At 41.9% G+C, this 22,271-nt stretch overlaps 1 protein-coding gene across 4 annotated transcripts in view; it reads right to left on the minus strand.

The window, feature by feature from the left end:
• Positions 1–22,271, minus strand: part of OSBPL5 (oxysterol binding protein like 5) — a 133,585-nt gene that overhangs the window by 106,422 nt on the left and 4,892 nt on the right. The window contains exon 1 of one of the 4 annotated variants that reach the window (XM_053946135.1): positions 11,983–12,059. The exons of the other annotated variants lie outside the window; for them this stretch is intronic. The gene's annotated coding sequence lies outside the window, so the exon portion shown is untranslated. Of the gene's footprint in view, positions 1–11,982; positions 12,060–22,271 lie in introns of those variants that run through there. 4 annotated transcript variants of the gene reach the window in all.

Below are 22,271 nucleotides of genomic sequence, written 5' to 3' on the forward strand. Positions count from 1 at the left end.
TAGAAAATGCCAGTCAAGTATTTAACCCTAAAATAGAAAAAATATGGTTCCTCTGGTTGCTGCTGAATTAGGCTGGGGATAGAGCTAATGGCATAAAGATGACATATTTTGGTCCAAATCTATGCAATTTTATCCCAGGTTCCTCTGCAAAGAACTACCCTTAAGGGATGCTTGGAGACCAACAACAGCCCCCTCCCTACCCTTCACACTTCACTAAAAGGCCTGAGGTTTAGGGGAAGAGCTCTGGCCCTCCGTTCCTTTACCTGACCTACTCCAAATCCCCCTTTATCACAGCAGTTGCTGATAACAAACCAGCCACACTCCCAGTTCCTCCTCACAGCTGCATCCTCAACAGCAATCATTGCAGCACAGAGCCACTGGTATCAAACAAAAGGGGGAGATTCTTCATGAAGGGCAGTTCAGGAGTCGCTTCTGCCATTTATCACTGCACCGAAATGCCTCAGAGTCCCAAAGGCAATCTTAGCTCCTTCCCATGTCCCAGTTACTGATGTTAAGGCTGTAAGCCGGAATGTCATGATACAGAAAAAAGGACATAATGGTTTGGGTGGCTATTCTCCCAAATCCTGACTAAGCATTCTTTGGCACCTTGAAATCATTAGTACCTTCTTCCCATGGCAGCAGCTCATTTTAGAGCAGTTTAGTTCCACCCAAGACTAGCACGCAATGTTGGAAATTATTCAGGTACCTACTACCAACTTCCTCCCACAGATCCACAGCACGTGAGGCAAGATTCAAAGCTTATTTCACTGGGTTTTTTTAGCTAAACTTTTGTGTTCAAAAGCAACATAAAACCCCATCACAAGACCTGTACGAGGTAAAAATGAAGACAATTCCATTAAAATGAAGACTATTTTGGAAAGAAAGGAAGGTGCAGCATGCAGTTGGAAGCTGTGGCACAGGGTGCTGCTCACCGGGTAGAACTCTTGCACAACACAGCAGATCGTGAGGGCTCAAAACCTTTTAATGAGAGAGTGAAGGAGGCTTGAGTAATCAATAAAGCAACTAATGATAACGCAATACCTTTGATCTGCTTTTGCTTATTCGAATACCAGCTCCTTAAAAATCTAGGAATAAAGAAATACACTAAGCAGACACACCTACAAGTAGACTCCTGGAGTTATACATTTACTACTGCTCTACTACTGAACAACATAGGGCAAATTAAGTTACAGCTAGGTTGCAGGCACCTTTTAAAATGTGCTTCTAGCCAGCTGTAGAGAGCTGTGGATTCTCTTACAGTTTAGATGTTAAACCTGAAGACATAAAGGACTTCAAATACTAAGTAGTTAACTACCAGCCAATTTTAAAGCAAAATAATTAATACATATACAAGACAATATTTGTTTTGCAATTAGTTATATGCCACATTGTTTCTCACCAGCCTGTTCGTTTCCAACCCCCTCTTACCCAAACAACCCAGAAATAGCTCTCTGATTCCTAAAATGTCCCAGCTCCAACCATTCAGTAACTCAAAGCTAACTCTAGTCTAAGAGCTAAGACAGCCCTGCCAGCTACAGTCCTTACAAAAGTATACACTAATCTAGCTTGCATCAGAGAAATTATCTCTGCTCCACTCTTTTTTGCCATCTTCTGCTCAGGAAATATGTCTCCCTGCCAGGCAGCACCAGTGTCTCACTAGAAATATGAAGAAGAGACAAAATGAATCAGGGAACCAGCAAGTTAAGCAAGGAAACAGGCTTGGGGGGGGGGGATGAAGTGACACAGGCCTGAGAAGTAAAATTAAGTCTGGTCCCACATCAAGCCTGGCTGGAGGCTTGTGTTCCCAACTTTTCCCTGGGACTGCTGTCACCTAGGGCCATCACCATGGCAAGTAATGAAGGCATAAAAGAAGAAAAGTCAAGTGCCCAGCACAGCCAGGTCCAAGGATGCTGTGCAGTCTCATGCAGAGCCAACAAGCCAATTAGCTATTCTGAACAGTCACACTAAAAAATTACTTCTGTAGACCCTCTGTTCTGTTTGAAGGCAGAGAGACCTAAATTTGGATCTGCATGCTAAGCCTGGCACATCTGTGAAACAGTCTCACCAGAAGCAGCAGCAACAGAAAGCCAAGCGTAGGAGCCAGCAAAAAAAACCAGAAGTGCAAGCTGTACAGTTCCAAGGTAGAAGAGACATCTTGCTGGCAGGAGAAATACACTGTTGTTCCACAAAAAGGGGGAAAAAGGGGAAAAAATATATCCCAAAGCAAGACAACAAACAAAACAAACCCGACCTTGCAAGCTTTAGGCACCCTCCTGTAGCAGTCAGAGGCCCTGCAAGGCCTCCATGGCAGTCACTAGCCTAAGATAAGAAATGTAGAGTCATGATGAGTGGACCAGAGCTGCCCCTCTTCCACACATCAGACCCCTATTATCTCTCTGTAACGCTATAGGTCATATTCTCCTCAACCCTAGCCATTGGATAATTTCCCATCCCCTCGTAGCCTACTTAAACCCTCACCTCTGCCCAGTTCAGCGGAAGAGCAGTCACTGGAACCCTTTGCAGAAGCTGCCAATAAAGACATCTCCGCAGAACTCCACACAGCCTCTCCTCTCTCCATCCCTGCGTCTGCTGAGGCACTTTGCGAGCACAGAGCTGAAATCACTGAGAGCTGAACTCACTAGAGCTGAAATCACTCCACAATTGCTCGCTAAAGTTGCCTGCAGCTGGGAGCTAGCCGGAGGGCCAGACAGGCTGTGCCTCATCAGCACCGCGCTATCCAACCACCGACCATGGCAGCTGCCCCAGGGCCAGATGGACTCCCCGGACCCCAGGCTGAAATACCCTCCTATTGAGACTGATTATGCAAAAGCTGTTTTTCTTCCAAGGACACCACCAGGCGTAGGTGGACAAATCCAACTGGTACAGGCAGGGTTGCTAAGAAGGCATTTAAGATCAAGAAGATAACATTTAAACCCTCCATTCCCACAGGAGCAGAAATTCCCATATTTTGTACTTGCTGGGACACATTCAGCTTTCCCTCTGCTGTACTCTGAAAGTGTCTCAAACTCACTGCTAGCAGCGTTTTCCTCACACACTGAATGTGCTCAGCCCTACCAGCTACTCCACAACCTCCCTGAAGTGACTGGGCATTAAAGGGTAGAAGAAAATATCAATCTGCTGTCAAAGCTCCTCAAAGTGCATTCCTGCAGACAGTTTGCTGTGCTCACAATGTCAGCTCACCTTTAACATTTTGTCCACAGTAACTCTGTGGTCCTTCCCAGCAGGCCTGCACAAAAACCAGCCAGTCCCCCGCCTGGCTAATGCTATCATCCAGTTCAGCCTACAACAAATACTCAGATTTACCCCAAAATGGTACCCATTTAATTTCTTTCAGGTCAGTAATGCTGCCTCATGTAACACAGTTGTAGCTGACTTAAGGCAAGTGGAATAACACAAGCTGCCCCAACTGCTGAAGACGCGCTGGAAGATGCAGAAGCTTGCAGGGTCTAAACCAAGCCAAGGACTTACAAGAGACTCAGGCCAGGTCTTAATTCAAAGGAGTGTACATTTGACTAATATTTGTCATGCAAACTTCTTACCCAGGATTTCCCAATTTCTATTTAAAGAAACCTCTTGTGCCCAGTGATTGGTGAAATTGGCTGTAGTCCTGCAAACAACCCATTCTATGCTGTGAAAGTACTGCAAATACTATGCAGAGGCAACAAAAATGAAAACACTTTGATAATTTTTGTTTTACTGGGGTAAACATTTTCTAGCCATTACAATTTTCCCCCCCACAGGCTAAAACCTTTGCCATTTCAAAACAAGCTGATGTGATTGTCACTTGATATATTGCATGTGAATGCTTCCCTGCTACCTTGTTCTGTCCCTTCTTGCTATCATAAAGTAAGCCCATACATTCCTAAGACAACAAATACCCATCTTCAATAAACTAATGGTCTGTGTAACATCCATCACAATGAAGCTTTGATGCTAGATTAGAAGCTCTAGGTATTACCATACAAGTAAATAACAATTGTTTAGCCAGGATAATAACAAGAAGCCTAGATAAGCAAGTCCTAGCAAATAGCTGCAGTGGGCAATTGCTTGGCAGAAAAAGAAACAGACAAAAATGAAAAACAAACCCGAAAGAACTAGACTGAAATAGAGAACTTCCTCTTGAATATTCTATTAGAATTGACAAAATACTCAAAACTCTGAACAGAGTCTCTTTCCAAATTGCATTTCCTAATATCATCTTCTAATAGCTGATTAAGCCCTCCAGCCCAGCAAGCCAAGGCAGCCCTGCTATCTGATCTCTGTTCTCACAGATATTCAGACTGTTCTCTCGGGTACGTAGGCTGCCTTGCCAGATAAACCAGAGCATAAATCACAGAAAAGAACTGAGCACCACATTCCCTGTCACTTGGCTTTTCACTTATATTTGTATAAAACCACACAGGACAGCAAAATATTTTCATAAGTAGGAGGCATTTATCCATCGTAGAACAAGTGAAGTCAAAAGCCAGAAAACCACCACCCAGCCATCCTTGCTGCAGAGTGCTTGTTGGGGCAAAATCATCTGACCCTGTCTCCTTCATCTGTAGTAGGAGTTCTGCCACTGATTTTCAAGGGAGGCATCTCAGTGTCTCATTTAACATACCCAAAAGTTCACACTAAATAGTGAAATCTACAGCAGATTACCTGAAATCAGGATTGCTACAGGTGGGTTTTGCTGAGGTAGCAGGAGTCCATGAGCAGAAAGGGTCACAGAATAAACTAGGTTGGAAGAAATCTTTGAGATCATCCATGACCAAACACCACCTTGTCAACCAGACCACGGCACTAAGTGTCATACTCAGTCTTTTCTTAACCACCTCCAGGGACAGTGACTCCACCACCAGCCCATTCCAATGCCCAACCACTCTTTCTGTGAAGAACTTCTTCCTAATGTCCAACTTAAACTTCCCTTGGAGCAGCTTAAGACTGTGTCCTCTCATCCTGTCGCTGGTTGCCTGGGAGAAGAGACTGACCCTCACCTGGTTACAACTTCCTTTCAGGCAGTAATTCTGCCACCTGCCCCTCCAATGAGAAAAGGAAATACCAAACTTGAACAGATTTTTTGGAACAGCACAGTAAAACACGGTAGTCTGTGAACTAGCAGGCTAAGTGTTCAACAAAATGTAGAGTATCAAGAGAGGGGTATTTTTGTCTGGAAGCATATGGACTGCTTGGAATTAATGCGCTGGCTGGCACTCACCAACTATGATCAAAGGTGTATCTTAAACCTCACCATAGCAACCCCATGATCCAACCACTCACTGCCTATTTCTGAGAAGAACAAAGGAGGAAAAGAAATAAAGAAGTGACATCATTACTAAATGCATGTTTACATTTCTGCTCCTATTTTAACAGAGCTGGTGCAGATATGAGAGAAGGATGCAAGGAAGAACATTGTTCACTCAGAAATTTCCCAACTAGCATTTGTATTTTGGATCCATCTTGAGATTGGATTGAGCTGCAAAGGAGCAGGGAGATGACAGAGGAGAGGCTCAAACAGCAATGCTATCTCACACTTTCTTCTAGCTTGCATTTGTGGAGACATCAGAGCTTTCAGCTCATACACCTGCCAGACTCAGTGGTGCAGCTCTAGATTTCTAAGGTCCCCATTAATCATTTCCCCTTGAGCTCCATGGTAGACAGCTTCATATTGTGTGACCGTAAGGGAGAGGGAATTCAATATTTACCATGTATCTTCCTGGGGGACTTTTCCCACTGACACACCAGTAGGTGCCTTGGCAGCTGACCACAAACCCTGTCACTGCAACAGATCTGTCTCAGCCTGAAGAAACAGCCTCTCTCAGCTGAGAGATGCACCTTTGGGCTCCTGGGGGAGTGTCCACACTCAGGACATCAGTGTGACTGGGGAAAAGGCTGATAGCTTCACTTTATTATGTTTAAACCCATACATCTGCTAAAATAGCACTTTGTTTCCCAAACTCTTCCATCTCCGAGGCTTAGGAGAGACAGTCTTTATTGCCAGAGCCTGGCCCTATCACCAGGTTAGGGTTGCCCACACCTATCTTGGAGCTGTTTTCTAGGTAGATTTCCTGGCAAAATTCAGACTCTGATTTTCTACATTGTAATTCTGGAAAGTCAATCAAGATCTCCAAGAATCCTGCTGCCAATAGGGCACCTGAATAATATGTAAAAGCATTTATTATCAACCAAGTCTGCCTGGGACAATAGAGCACATTCATATTCCAAATCTGGCACTGACGATGGGAAAAATCAATACCATTTTCAACATTTAGCTACAAAAATATTGCTTTCTAGCACCTACTTGTACTTAACGTGAAATTGACTTTGGGATCCATGTTTAAAATGGATTCTTAACAGTGTCTGACTGAGTAGCAACAACCAGACTGTAGAAAACAGCTTTGTTTCTTAATTCAATTTGTGCCTCACAGAGGATGGGGCATTTAGCCAGATGGAGCAAAGCTTGCAGTACATTTTCCTGGGAGTTGTGAAAGGATAAGGCAACAAGCAACAACTTAGACTACAGCAGCCTGCTCTAGCCCAACAGCAACAAGTTTCTACTTGCTGGCTGCCAAAATTTAAAAAAAATAGAACTATTTAAAAGAAAAAAAAAACAGATGAGCATATTAAAGAAGAAAGGATCAGAAAGTGTCCTCACAGCACCCTATTACTTGCAGTATCATTTGCAGAATACATAGAATGCTGAAGAGGAGGTCCATCTTTACCCCTCAGGAGTTCAGTGACAAGACTTGCTGTGTAAATTTGCTCATGTAGATTCAGTTACAGGATGTTCTCAGGTTATCAGTCAGTGTCCCTGGTTGCCCCAGTGAAATTTAAAACAGCTTCACTCAACATTATGAAAACAAAGAAACTCAAGCTGGTGGTAAAACATAACCTTTTCAGATGACAGCTGTGAGCTGCCTCTGGTCCATATGACATTTTACAATAAGGACTCCATCAGCAGACAGCTGCAGCACAAAAAGGTTTTGGAATTGAGGTCAGCTAGAGCTGTTCCACTAACACCTACACAACTCTCTGCCACAAAAAAAAAAAAAAAAAAACCCTTATCCCACAGGTCCCATGAAATGTGGGACAGTAACACCCTTCCCCCATGTGCTGGGGGTGTGACTGTGCAGTTTCTGTGTAACAAGAAAGGGCAATAGCCTAAGAGAAGAGGGAGAGAAGCACTTGCAGAGGATGTCTCTGCAAAGGAGGGATGGAATAGTGAGCCACTGAGCTCTTGCCCTCCTTCAGAGCCCATTGAAGGCTTCAGGAGTTGTTCAGAGAGAACTAAAACAATGGTGTTTTTTTAATATTTAAAATGTCCTGGTATTAGAAAGGTATAAACAAATGGTTCACATGGCAAACAATTCCCCATCCAAGACCAAGCAGAAAACACAAGATAAATGCTGATGGTACTGACAGTCAAGCAGTAATTGTACACTTGCTGCTGGTCCTCTTCCCCCGAAAGAGAAGTCAAACATTCTGATTACAATCTTTTCTTTTGGCTGGTAGGACAATTTTGCTCACAACTTTGAACATTGTGACTTCATCCTAGAAACTAATTCATGGGAACAGACTTTCCAACCTTGATTTACACAGAGCTTTGAAATGTCACCAGTGATGTGATAGTGCTGGGGCAGGGGGGGAAATATCATGACTGGGCCCCCAGATGTGAATTCTTAGGGATATTGCTCTGGGTTTTTGTATGTCTCAGAAAACGAAGCCCTAATTTCTCTGGCATACCCTCTGACACAACGTTAGGATGCATAAGCAAATAGTATGGGATGATTAAGCTGGTCAAATTCAACTCTGATCATCCTAACAAGACTCTTAGTAGACTTTTCAAGCTTTACACATGATAGAGCCAATCAATTACAACCTACATTAATGGGGCTGGGGGACAACATTCTCTTTTCTTCCACTAAAGTTGTACTTGATGTGGGGATTTTATTTAATACATTCCCAGAAATACACTATTTCCTTCACATGTCTCAGGTTGGAAATGAGAGCTTCCTCAATTTACTTGAAAGGGATGGTGGCATATGAAAAAGGGATTTACGTAACAGTGCTAAGAAAGGTACCGCAAACTTGCTCAGGAAAAGCTACTCTTGTGTGGTCTTCAGTGCAGGATAGGGACACATCCATTCCCCACATCCACATCCTGCTATGAGTAGGGACACATCCACTTTCCTCTGCTACACACTCAGAGCTACACAGTGTTCATGTCCTGTCTCCTGGTAAAAGTGGAAAAAGCATTTATGTTCATACCTTAAAAAAAAACAATGAAGTGGAGCATGGGGGTGATTGGGTTTGTACACCTCCTTCCACAGAATCAACTTGTGCATGTGAAGCTAACCTAGGAAGAATAGAAGAGTGGTGAGGTAAGAACAAAACCAAAAAACTAAACCTGTGTCAACTCACCTTTTCTTACCTGAACATAAATTATATAGGAAAGATACCAAATCTAAAAGGGGAAAAGCATATTTAGAAATTAAATTTAAAAACTGAAGTGTGCTCTTCATGTACTTAGCTGCCAAGATAATTCTCAGAATGCTGGGCCTCCTCTGCGATATTTGTAAGTAATAATTACAGTGAAAGAGCTCAAGAGTACCATCTTCTAGAAGATTAAGTGTAGCTACAAGAAAAAGCACTAATAGTGAACTTCAGTTTTGAGAAGGCCAAAAGCCCCCAGTTTGCCCTGAAGCATAGAAGACCCATGAGAATGAAACTGAGCTCTTACAGTTGTTGGTCAAATCTCAACAGCATCAGAAGCCACATGAAAAAATAGGTTCCACTCTGCTGGGGCTAACCTTAGGAGCAATGTGATAACCCACAATATTTCAGTCCTTTTAATCTTCCACCACACTTATGAAAGGTCCTCAGACAACATGTCTCCTCCAGGCTCCCAAACAGCACATGGGTCTGATTTCTCCAAGGCTGCTGATAGGCTCATGCCTTTCCCAAACACAAAGATCCAAACTAATGAACTGTAATTACCAACAGTGCAGATGCATCCAGATTAAGGAATCAAGTCATAGGACAGGTTTCACTTTGGACTATCTCTTGTGGTTATCATAAATACAATTTGATTTCATCTGAAGGCAATGCAGTTTGCATACTCCAAAACTGCTCCACAACATGAAATAGAACATAGGAAGTGGAAGTTACTCCACAAGTGGAGAATGTATCTGCAAAGCACAATCCTTATCTCGAAACAAAAACGCTACTGGGAACACTCTGAATCCCCTCCACTGCTCACAGCACAGCACAGTCCTCAACCTCCAAACCAGATGAGAGTTTAAGCGTGTACTACACTTCAGCAGGTGCTATAATCCTGGTGATACAAGCATGAGTGTAAAAATAGAAACTTGCTTTTTCTTTCCCTTCCGAGACTTGAACTCACATATGGACCACACTTCATTTGATTAAGACACAGAAAATCACCACAGCTGAGGAACTGAGGGGGATCACAGCTCCCTCTTGCTAACACCACATATTGTGTTTTCACAGAGGATCCACACATGCCTGATTCATGGAGGTAAGCAGAAGGGAGAGAGACCACTCTCATAATCCTATCATTGAAAGTGCCAATCTGACAGGCTGGACCATGACTGCCACTCCAGCCACTGAAAAGGTGAAGTCCGGTTTCGGGCTCTCCTAGACCCTACAGACACAGCACTGCAGGGAAGAGCATCACAACACTCTACCAGGAGTCCCAAGAGTTGCCTCTTGTTTTCCTGCCTTGACCACAGCTCAACTGTGCCTGCATCTCTTTGGTCAACAAGGAATCAGGAAAGAGCCTTCCTAGCTGAGCTTCTCAGTGTGAACTGTACAGGCTCTCTTCCAACTACACTGTAAGACACAGAGCAAAAGAGAAAAAATTCCTTGTATCACGCATGGAAAAAGAAGACAGAAGACTATTTTGGGTGACAAAGGCCTGACATTTCAAAGTGATGGATCTGTGGTCTGTGTAAGGAGTCAGCCTCACAATTTGCAGCCCACAGTACAGCGCTCCAAAGCTATTCACGCAGATTTGCCAATGACGGTATTGTGTCTGCATGCCTGGCACTCCTGGACTATTCCAGAATTTCCCCCAGTGCTGACTAGACACATTCTTCACCATGCTAAGTAGAATGTAACCCGTTGCTTCAGGCTGAGGGGAAATGCAGATAATTGCTTTTGAGAAGCAAAACCTCAAATTTGCTTTTGAGAAGCAAAACCTCAATATTTCTCCATCTTCTAGGCTCATGGAGGGTCAGCTCAACTCTGCTCTCCCCACCCATCAGACCAGAACAGTGATGCCAAGTCAGTGCAGCTGTGCACTGCCTGGTATTTATAAGGAATTTGACATTTTTGTTCTGATTTAGAAAAGCATAGAGCTCAATCTGTTCAAGAACTGGCTTTATGTGATTTGAATTGCCCTTTTGCCCAGTTGGCTTTGGTGTATGCTACACAGCACTGGTGCTTGTCTTGGTGTGAGTGACTCTGTTCAGCAGCAGCAAAGGGAGCCCCAGGATCCATTCCCAAATCTGCCTCTGCTTATCCCCTCTCAGGAATATGCACAGGGACTTCTCAGAGCAATGGCAACTTTTCTGTTCACAAGCAGCTCAGAAAACTACCAAACCTGAAAACATTAACAGCAATCCTGCTTTCCAAAATATAACTTCAATAGACTTTGTCCCCCTCAGATTCATTCTGATTTATGCAATTACAGGGTGTGTCTGTACTCGCAGCTCTCCAGTGTGCAAGTGAGACGCTCTGGAAAAGCCTGGTTTCAATTATATGTGAGCAGTGGGGTATTCCCTCGGAAAAAACCCTACTGTCTGACAATGATATTTTACTCCTGACCAAATACAGCCCTCCAGGTTTTCCAGTGCCTTTGGGACATACTAATTAAGCTTACAGTGCCTCAGAGACAGAAGGGAGTATCACCACAAACATGTAAGGAAAAACAACTCAAGACTGAGAGAAAATGGTAAATTACTTCTGGGTAAGTTAGAAAAGAGTCAAATGGTAACAACTTTCCCCAGATGGATCAGCAATAAGGAAAGAAGTTACTGGGAGCCATTTCCAAAGGAATTCAGGTCCTCAGTGTTTACTTTCACACTGCGCTAGAAGTACTGATGGTGCAAAGACCAACACCCATCCAACTTGGTTCTTTCAATGAACAAGCCCTTAGTGCTCACAGGTACTGTTAAGGCCCAACAATTGCCTTCCATACACACACTTCCCAGGAGAGGCACATGTAAATTACATTATGCCATTTTATTTACTGGGGACTTATTTGCTCAAGCACAGCTATAAAAATGGATAATGAAGTCAATGAAATTCCAAATCCAAGGCCTTACATTGTTTGTACAGGCAAATAGCAATCTCTGCATGAAAACAGTGCAATTTACACAAAATTACCACATTAAAGAAAAAAGCTATATACAGAAAGTACTGTATTTATATTCTGCTATGGATACATGGCACTAGTACATACTACAATGGGTGTGATTACATATCAGCAAGGTCAACATGATGAGACAAAGGGGCATCTCCTTGCTTGGCATCACAGATCACACGTCCTACAAACTGCAGTCTATCATGGAACCAATAGCATCATTTCTCAGAGACTAAAATGAAATGTCAATCTCTGGATAGCCTACAGAACATATCCACTAACAATGAGGGGGTGGAGAGGTGGGTAGGGGGACATGGACAAACACATATAACCCACATATGCAGTGAACCAAAAATGATGTCACAGATACTGAACAAAATGTTTACAAGATAGTGTCTGGTTAAATAAACAGGAAGCAGACAGAAAGGAAAATGACCTTGTTCTGCACAATAGAGAGATTCATATGAGTGAACCAGATATCCCAAATTACCAGCTACTAGAACTGTATTCCAAATGTAGTTCAACTTCCAACATTTTAAGTCCTGACTCAATCCTGTTTGCAACATGAGAAAACACAAAATCATGTCACCTACCTTTCTGAATCTGACAATTTTCCACCTGCTAAAAATGTAGCAGCATACTGAACAGAAGCTCCAGGTGGTATAAATCAATTCAGCTCTGTTGACACCATGGATGGCAAAGGATAATGTATCTTTGCAGTAGTTGCTCTCCTGCAAAATCAAGTGTACACAGTGGTTGATCTCCCCTGTAAGCCTGCATGCAAAGGCATGAATATGGACATACTCTGAGGTAAGTTTCACAAACCCACTGTGTTATATCCCCAAGTTGTAGAACAACTCATAAGAGGGTCTTTACTCTGCCATTGTCCTTTTCTGGTCATCAAAAAGAGAAGACTACATGGATGACACAGTGGGAAAAGCTCTGCTTCATTTTTTTCAAGAGATGTTTTCTTCTAAGGAGCTCTAATCCGCAAGACTGTAACTTTCACTCTTCAAATGGAGCTCAAATTCCTGACCTTGGCACTCCATCAAAGAGGACTTGTTTTCACTCACATGGATTAACTATCACTGAACAACTCATCCAGGCTAATTGGCACAACCACTCCTCTTCCTCAAAGATATCACTTCCTCACCTATTTTCCCTTCCTCCTCCAAAGAGTACACAACACACAATATTATAACATAACAGTGACTTTAATTACCATCACACCAACAGGTGAGAGTGTTATCCTGAATAAAGCCTGCCAATTACAGCCAGCAGAGGAAGGCACAGCACAGAGCTGTATAAAAAGCACCTTCAAGTGTCCTGCTCCAAGCACCACGTGCAGTTTATGCATATGGCTACAAACTATGCCTGCCCCTGGGAACAGAATAACATGGGAGGAGCACCTGGCACACTCAGCTACCTTGCCTCCACATTACAAATAAGCATGCCAGTCCTGACCTCTTCCTATGGACAAACCTATAGCCAGTTCTCTTATCTGAACATATCCATGTTCAGATATGACCCATCCATGGCATTGAGTTAAGTCCAATATAATTTGTCCTGTGCTCGAACAAAGGCCTTCCTCTGGCAGTAATTGGGAGTGCAAAAGAAGATACTTAAGAGATATTGGCTCTATTGTGTGTTTCAACTACGGCTGCCATGGTTTGACATTCTGTAATCAATTTCACTGTATTTTTTTTTTGTCTTAAACTTCAGGGGACTGCTTTGAAAAAGTGTTTGTTTGTCAGTAAAACCTGAAAAAAGAGTCCAAACTTTTCCTTGGAGAAAGCAAAGCTTGGATGTGTGTGTGAAATATGAGCTAGAACTTTAAATATTTAGCAGTAAAGAAGGCTTCTTAACTCCCCTCCTTAAAATTCCTATTTTTAAACTGAGCTTCACAATTTTTAACATCCTCAAGATCTCCAAGACTGATGAAATTTTCTTAAATCTGTAATATTATCACTAACAAATGGATGAGCAAGGTACTTTTTGAGAAGCATCGTCACAGCTATTTTGACTATACCCACACACTAGAGCTTTAATTTTGAACATCTAGTCAATATGCAACCTGTCTCTCCAGCCTTGAACTGGTCTCTGTCTCATTTAAATTTGGAAAAAGAAAGCTAGAAGAACAGCTAGCAGCCCCAAAACAGGGCACTATTTTGCCTACTCTCCCATCAGCAATTTTTAACGGGCTGCTCTTCAATGCCCCACCAAACTGCACAGCCCAAATGTATATGAAGACAATGCCTTTATACATTCAAGCCCTGAGTACAACCCACAGGCTTGATTTTCTACTTGTTCTCATAATCCACCTTTGCCCGTTCTCCAATGTCCCCCCACTTCCAACACAACTTCAGTGGGATTTAGATCAGGACTTACCTGGATATACAAAATCAAAAAGAAAAAAATCCATTTCAAGCCAAGGAGAGATTGGAAACAATCAATCAGTGTCTTTGAATGTATTTAGATCACTTCTCCTGGGAAGGACTGCAGCAAACAAAGTGAAGCAAGGTGTCTACCTGAGTGGGGTGCCTGAAGCTGCAGGAAGATAGCTGTGGAAATAAAGCAAAGGCTCTGGGCTGCTGCAAGACTACTTAGTCCCTGATTTAATTGAGGTTGCAATTTTTAATCTGGATTTTGGAGAATTGCTGAAGCATTTCTTAACATAATTTTATTCAGCAGCCTCTGAAATGTATTCAGTGTCAATTGGTATCTTTCTCCTGGGACAAACATCTACACTGGCAGTTTCTACCCCTGACACAACACATCAACTCACATAAAGGAAAATAAATCACCATTAGCTAAAAATCTCTGATTGAAAACAGAACAGTGTTTCAAATGCCATTTTATTACACTGCCTTTCTTTCCTTGGCTCCCTCTTTGTTTTCAGTGGCCATTGACATAGCCTCTGATAGCTGCAAAAACCTGCCTGATTTCATATTAGGTTTTAAATAGCAGTAGGAGACATTTCCTTGAATTACATTTATAAAAAAACACAACCTGATAAATTTCCTGTGTAAACAACCCTTCCAAAGTCTATTAAGAACTATGGAATATACCAAGAAAAGGTCTAGTAAATGAGCTGTGAAAGGAAGCAGCGGCAGGCATGACATACTTTTCCCCCCTCACTTTCCAGAAGCTGCTTATTAAGTCCAGTTTTAGAGTGGGGTGGAGACAAGCCACAGAAATTCCCAGGATAACACTGGTGTGTGATTAATGAGAAATGTCACATCAATCCAACAGACTTGTAAGGAAGATGTGGCTGTTGCATGCACACAGGCACCGACATTTCACTGTTTGCCCCAGAGCATCCTGCCCACCTGCTCCCTTCCTGTTCAACTCAAACCTTCCTAAAATTAGGACCATTTCTCCAATCTCATTCCAAGTTTCCACCTTTATCTCTCAGCCTGCCAGTGCTGGTTAAACAAAGAATTTAGGAGTGGAAATGACTGTATTCTGTGAGAAGCATACTCCAGAGAGCAGGAGGACGATCACACAAACCCAAACAGAGCAGCGGCAGATGCTTTCACAAGGGAAACCTTCTGCATCCTTTCTTACGGTAGAAAAGAGCATAGAGAGGAAAGAATGACCTCCAGATGTGAGTCATTCTAAGAAAGTTACTTTAAAGGCAAATCTCAAGATTTTGTACTTTTTGTGCTAAACACAAACCCTTAGGGGCTATCTCTGAAGTCTGCTTAGGTACCCTGCACACATCTGCTGGGTGAAAAGGAGCAGCATGTCTGTTTGATACAAAGCAAGTACAGAAACACACTACATTATCCTGCAGAACCTTTTAAAACATTTAAATATGAGAGACAAGAAGAGGAGGCATGAAGGCGATTCCCCATATTCCTTTATTCCTTGGGATGGCAGGAAGCTGGGAATGCCCCTTTAGTCCCCTCACAGACAGCAGGTTGCTCCAGCTCCAGACATTTCAGCATTTTACAAGGCATCAGCTATGGCCAGGAACAACATATATAATGCTCTGTAAAAAAGTAAAACCAAGTTGCCCAGGAGTGCTTTGGCTTAAGTAATTCAAAACACAAAACAGCATTTTTTTGAAATAAATCTATTTCAAGTGGATTTGGCTTGTTTCCAACACCAATTAATAGCAATATTGAATTCCTGGGTAGATAAATATGCAGCTTCTGCCTATTGGAATTTCATGTAATGACACTGTAAAAACCTAAAAAAACAGATTCTATCTGCCAGAGACTGCAAAAGCTGTATCCCCCCAAATACAGACCTTTCTAAACTCCCTTTTTTGAAAGGATTTACATTCACATTAATTTTGAATTTGGCAGTAAGAACTGCAGTACACAATTCCTCTGTACACCATGGCCATGTAATTGTTATAATTCAGCTTCTTTAGGCATGCATTCTTAGGTATCTACAGAGATGCTTTGGGAAACGGTAGCAGCAAATACCCTGCTGCAAGAGAAACAAGCCAGCACTCCCGTGCAAGACACTTTTGTTCATTTTCTGTAACAAAAATACACCAACTTTCCTGCTTCTTGTGCAAAGTAACAAACTACCCTATTGACAGCACTAACACTCATCAGCCTGTCCCCACAAACAATAACCTTTTCCCTCTGAGCTCCCTCACATCTACCCAAGCTCCCCATCATGGAGGGTGCCCAAGAGTCTCCAACTTGACTGCTGATGCTTATCCACTGCCCAGCCACTACTGTTACATTTAAGCTAGATGCCTCACACAGAGTGACCTCCGTATCAGAAAGCACCACTTACGGTAACAAGAAAAACAGCACTGCAGTTGCAAGCTCAGGCATCTCAGAGACAATAATCAATAGGGAAGTTTGTAGGAAAATGAGAACAAAAAAAAAAGAATACAATGTTTTGTTTAACTGCATTACTGTGCTTTGGACATAACAGAGCATTCTTTATAGGTGACATGGAAAGCCATTCCTAAAAATTAGGAAAATGTAACATTTTGTGAACCATAGACCATAGATATTATTTTGGCCCTTTAAATCAACTTAATGTCTCATTTTTCAAGTATCAACTTTGCATAATTCCTTTCTGCTACTGTATTTAACATCCAAGGGACACTTCTTTCTTGCATCTTCCCCACACCCTGCTTCAGGAAAGGACAAATCACTGGAATAGAGACAGCAACATCAAAAGAAAGCTGCTTTTTCATTTTTATGCATTTGTTCCAGCTGGTAATTTATCGTTTACAAAGCTGGGGATGGCTGAAATTTTGTCCCAAGGAAACCATGCTCTGTTTAATAATGAGAACAATCAAATGCCATGATTTGTAGGAAGCAACTTTTTTCCTTGACCTTTTTATTAGTGGCAAAATGTCACCAGATAATTGAAGTGCAGAGAGCACAATCTATGATAAATAACTTTGTGTTGCCACATACCAGACCAAAATGTGCCCTCCTCCCTGTCCAGTCACAAACCTTAGCTTTCCAAAACACCTCTGATGTATAAAGAATTATAGATAACTAACACTTAGTCTGAATGCTAAGTGCAATATCGTGGGTGAACCGGGCTTGCTCAATTCCTGGAAGCATAAACAAGGGGGGAAAGAACAAAAAGAGCAAGAGCCAGAATGCAGCCTTACTTCTCTCATTGACAGCTGCAAGATCACTGCTGACATAACACATGCAATCTTCATCCTTACCTGAAATACAGCAGCATGAAAAATTGGAAAGGACCCAGCAAAAAACCGTCTCCAAGTCTTAAATCAACTGCAATGAGAGTTAAGATGTTCAACCTACTCAACTAATCAAAGACATTTAAGGGATCACCTGATCATAGCCTGCAATCACTTAGAGGGAAAAGATATGAGAAAGCTCAAAGAAATAAGGTAGAAAAATGCCAGATTAGAGAGAAAGCACATATCTTTTACTGTAAAGAAAACCACACATTTCTGAAGAGCATAAAAAAATCACCACCAAAAATTAAAACCTGCCTAAGGAAAATGCTGTAATTCAAGCAGAAATTACTAGATGTAAAAATCCCAGGCTAAAATCCTTGCAGATGCAAAGTCAAATGAGACCAACAGGACTAATACAGCTGGCTTCAACATCCAAGATGCAAAGAAAAGCTACGTTGTCCAGAAAGCAAACTCCAGCCTTCCTACCTGAGGTCACTTTCTCACCAGATAAGCACTTTAGGAGATCACCATGCCAAGTGTTGCAGAGCCTTTCTCCAGCTGCCCGAGCCCTGCACCTCGCTGTGCTGTAATCAAGCCGCAGAGCAGCCAGCAATGGGCAGCTCATGCTGCTTGTTAAACACTTCTAGCCCCAAAACACTGCATTTCTTCTCCACTTAACTTTTCTAAAGTCCACTTCCAAATCACTCTGAAGAAAACATTGTTTTACTGACTTCAGTAAAATAAAGCTTTTTATTATTTCCGACGCCGTTTCATTTCCTGGTACTCAAAGCTAAATGGCACACATATTTACAATACTGGGAGTCTCATCTGTAGCTCATCTAAGACAGACTCACTGAGCCAACAGCTCACAGTGCAGTAGGACTGCCCATTAAAAACACTACGGGATAATTCCAGACTTCCTACCGGCACCATCTATGTGTACAGCTCAACTCATTTTCTACACATTATTAAAAGCTACACTACTTAACTCACCATTTAATTTTGATGTTAAATAAAAGCAAAAAGCATGACAAAAGAATGGTAGTGAATAAAAATGAAAGAAAAAATATGTATTTTAAGACTTCCTAGTAGCTTTATCCAGAGAGCAAACAAGCATACTCTGGCTGGAACTGGTCCAGCAGACAATGCCAAATAACCCCAAGAAGAGATCAGACCCTCTCCCTGCCCTCATAACAGAGCCCTGTAGGCCAACACAGGAAAATAAATAAAACCCAACCCCAAAACTTACTTTGTTATTTTTCCGGTGAAGACAGAGGCACAGAGGTGCAAGCAATCTCCCCACAGCTACAGGAGGCCTGTGATGGAAGCAGGAACTAACACTGATCTCCTGATTTCAAAGCCAAATGCCCTAACCACAAAATTATCCTACTTGCATTGCCTCAGCCTGTCTCATCCAGAAGAACCAAATTACTGGAGAAGAGAAGGAGAGAGAGAAGGGAAGAAAACAGAAGGTTTATCAGGAATATTTTTGGTCCATCTGGGAGCAAACACTGCTTACATTGGTCCCCCGTAATTGCACTCCAATCAATTTAGAACAATGGTATGAAGTTTAGTGCTCAAAATACTCAACTTTCTGAGAGTTCAAGCAAGGCTGACACAGACCTTCTCTTAAGGCAAGAAAAAGCCCCATATTGCTTAATGCTTTTTACACAGGGGCCTGGAATGCTCAAGAGATTAAATAATTCACACATTGCCTTTCCCCAGGGGTTCACATCTAGCCCAAATCACAAATGTCAAGTACAATCACATGCAGTCTTGATAGACTTTGAGAGGTAAGAGCACAGCACGAGTGCAACTCCCAGGAGATAAACACTTGTATGGAACAAGTCCCTGTAGATCAACTTGGCAGCAGTCCTAGCAGGACAGCAAGGGAAACCAGTGCAGGAAACACTGCACAGAAGTGGTGTCTTGGACCCCAGGGGTACAGAGGTGAATAAACTAGGGAACATGATTTGGTTTTCCCCTTTACAGCTTCAACTTCCAAGGACACAATGAAATCCTGCCCCAGATAAAACACTTTTATGCATATGGAGAGGCAGGGTATGCTTACAGCAGTTCCATTATAAAAGTGGCATAAACAGTGAGCTGGTGTGTTTTTACATGGGGTACACAACTCTGCACACCTTGTGATTTGCTCAGGCTCTCAGACAAGGGCAATGGAGGGAAGCAACAGCACAAAGTGCCGCAGCTCCGGCGGTAAGAACAGCAGAGGCAGGTGCTGGTGGAGGGCACAGAGAGCTGGGTGCACCCACTCAACCTGCCCAGGGACATGAGATGTTGCAACTTGCTCCAAGCAGAAAAGAGCAGCAAACCACAGCTTTCTCTGAAGTGTGGACAAAGAACAGAGGGAGCAGAGCCTCGGGGGAGTCATGCTACACTGCAGTGCCTTCAGAGCTACAATGGAATTTGCTGTGTGTACCCCTGCCTGTGTAGCCCCAGGCTTGGCTGGAGGGTGCAATCTGGTTCTTCACTCTATTTCTACAGCCATTTTTACTTGGAGTGCCTGCTGATTCCTTTCATAAACTGCTGCATCCCTGAGCTACAAGGGCAGAAAACTCTTCTAGCAAAACCTGGGAGTCAGTGATAGAGAGGGGAAAATAAATTATTAAGGACTACATTGGGGCAGGTTTTCTTTCTTTCTGTCTCAAGCAGAACTTAAATCACTTTTTCCTTCCCCCATTGTGGCTATGGTAATAACACACAACTATTCATTATCCTCATCTTAACTAGAAAAGCCTCTTTCAATTTAGCACTTAATATAATTACAGTAAAATTAATTAAACAGTGTCTAGAAAAATCTTACCTTTTCAGAGCTATTACCTTACCTCTATGAAACTCTATCAGTTAAAAGTGAAGATAGCTATTAAACAATAAGGATTTATAGCTATTCAGTGAGCAGAAAAGTGAGATGTTCAGTGTAAAATTGTTCAAAATCTATTTCTAAATTCAATACCACATCTCCAAGGGAAAATGGGAGAATCTCATTAATGGTATTGCAGAGATAGGACTTGAACACCAACTCTCTGTTCACTTTCCTTCACCTTAACAGTTTCCTTTTTTTAATATGAGGGAAAAAAAGTCTGCCTTTTATAAAATCACAAGGTAAATTATTGCCTTTGTGTGCTTTCAGGAAAAGCTGTCTCTGGCTAGTGATACATCATTAATGTGATTTCTCCAAGACACATACAGGATAAAAAGCACATGAACTCAATGGGAAAGCACACAGACTTTGAGAGGGTCATGATTAAAAAAAAAAAAAAAGACATAAATTTCCACACTGGTATTCTTAAAAAAAAAAAAAAACCACCACCATAAAATTACAAAGCATCTACAACAGGTACTCAAGAGAGGCATTTGGTAAATGGCCATTCTGTGTTCTCCTAAATAAATTAAATGCTAGCTTGGTAATACTTGGAGTGATATTAGAAGCATTATTTTTAATACAAAATAAGCTTACCAGCCATCAAGAATAAAATATTAAGCAGGAAATATCTTTAATATATTGTTTTTCAACAATTGGGAGAACATTAGTAATAATTAGCAGCCAGCACTGGAAGTGCTTTCTGCTAACTGTGCATCTTGTGGATAACAGCAAGTCTTGTGTTAACACGATGATGTCAGCTGACAACAGCTTTATGGCAGAGAACAGCATATTGTGCATTTCTCAGAAAAAGAACCTTTAGTGCCGTCAGGATTATTATGGTTAAATTGCTTCTGAGTCACAGTCTGTTATTGCTCAATGTTTCTCACTTGGTCCCTACCTACCTTTTATTTCCTCACAGGGATGCACCTGTTCAAAGAGAATAAAACTGGCACTGTTGCACACACTGTCTTAGCCCTTTTAGACAAGTTATTCAGTATCTTGCTTACCTAATGAGATTGTTTTTATTTATATTTCAGAATAGCCCAGCAGAATCCAAGGCAATACTGCTCTAAATATTGTGTGAATTTCCAATAAGAGACCTTGACACCAAAGAACACAATCCAGGCAGAGAGAGGATGAAAAAAGCATGGAAAGCTGATATTGACACATCCTGGCCATGTACCTTCTCAGGGAACTGAGAAATGAGAGACCCTGCACTACACTTCTCAGATATACTCATGGCTAGGATAACCTCCCAGCTTCTTAGCACACCTCACCCCCTTGGAAAAGAAAGCTTTCAGCACCTACGCCAAGGGATTCCACAAGCCAGAACTTGAACATCAGCTTGGGAAAAACTAGTTTAGAAGCCTGACAGTCTAGGCTTGGTTTAAGCAGCCTCCAGCCTTGTCCGCAAGTGGAGCTCCCCAAGTCTACTACAATGCATAGGTGTAGGAATAAATGAGTGCAGGTATTAATAAATTGCTGCAGGTGTGCCAAGGTGCCTCCCAGGACCTGGAAACCAGAGAGAAATTCAGGCAGCAACAGCAGTCGGATTACAGGCAACAAAGCCTGGGTGGTTCATCAGTCCAAAAAAAAAAAAAAAAAAAAAAAAAAAAAAAAAAAAAAAAAAAAAATCCAAACTAACCAACCAAAAAAAACCAAAAACCCAAAACCTCACAATACCAAAAAACACACTCAAGAGCCAAGAAGGGTTACAAAGGCAGAGCAAGACAAGGAGGCTGGGGCAAATGACAGATGTCAAAATGGAAAGAAGAAAATCCACTATAAACGAAACTGAAAAATACCAACACTTTGTATTTCATATCTAACACACCTGTGTCCTGCTCTAGATTACAACAACAGAGTGCCATGGAAGGCGGTTTAAATTACTGCCTTGCCCACTAATGCTATAATTTGTACAGTGCATTCAGTGCCCACTGAAAGCCTTCCTAGTCCAAGTAAGGATTTACAAATGCACAAAAAAACCCCTAAAAACCCAAAACAAAACAAAAACAACAACAACAAAAAAAAAACAACTAAACAAACAAAAAAAACCACAACTGCTTAGACCTGAATTGTCTGACCCACATGTGAAAGAAAATGAAATTATCTGCAATTCCAGATTACTTTCCTTAGTAAGGTAAGGGGAAAAAATAACTCACTGCATCAGCAACTGTCAGGATTGCAGCAGTGCAAAAGGTTCTTTTTCATGGCAAGACAGAAAGAAAAGACAAAGATTCATCTTATAAAATGGAAATCTCATTTATTTGCATCCATGCCAGGATCTTGCCAGAATAACCACTCTGACAGAGCATTAATTCCAGTGGCAATTTCACATTCACATTTCAGGGATTTTACAGATG

Source organism: Vidua chalybeata, chromosome 6, assembly GCF_026979565.1.
Source record: "Vidua chalybeata isolate OUT-0048 chromosome 6, bVidCha1 merged haplotype, whole genome shotgun sequence".
In the NCBI taxonomy this organism is placed as follows: domain Eukaryota; kingdom Metazoa; phylum Chordata; class Aves; order Passeriformes; family Viduidae; genus Vidua; species Vidua chalybeata.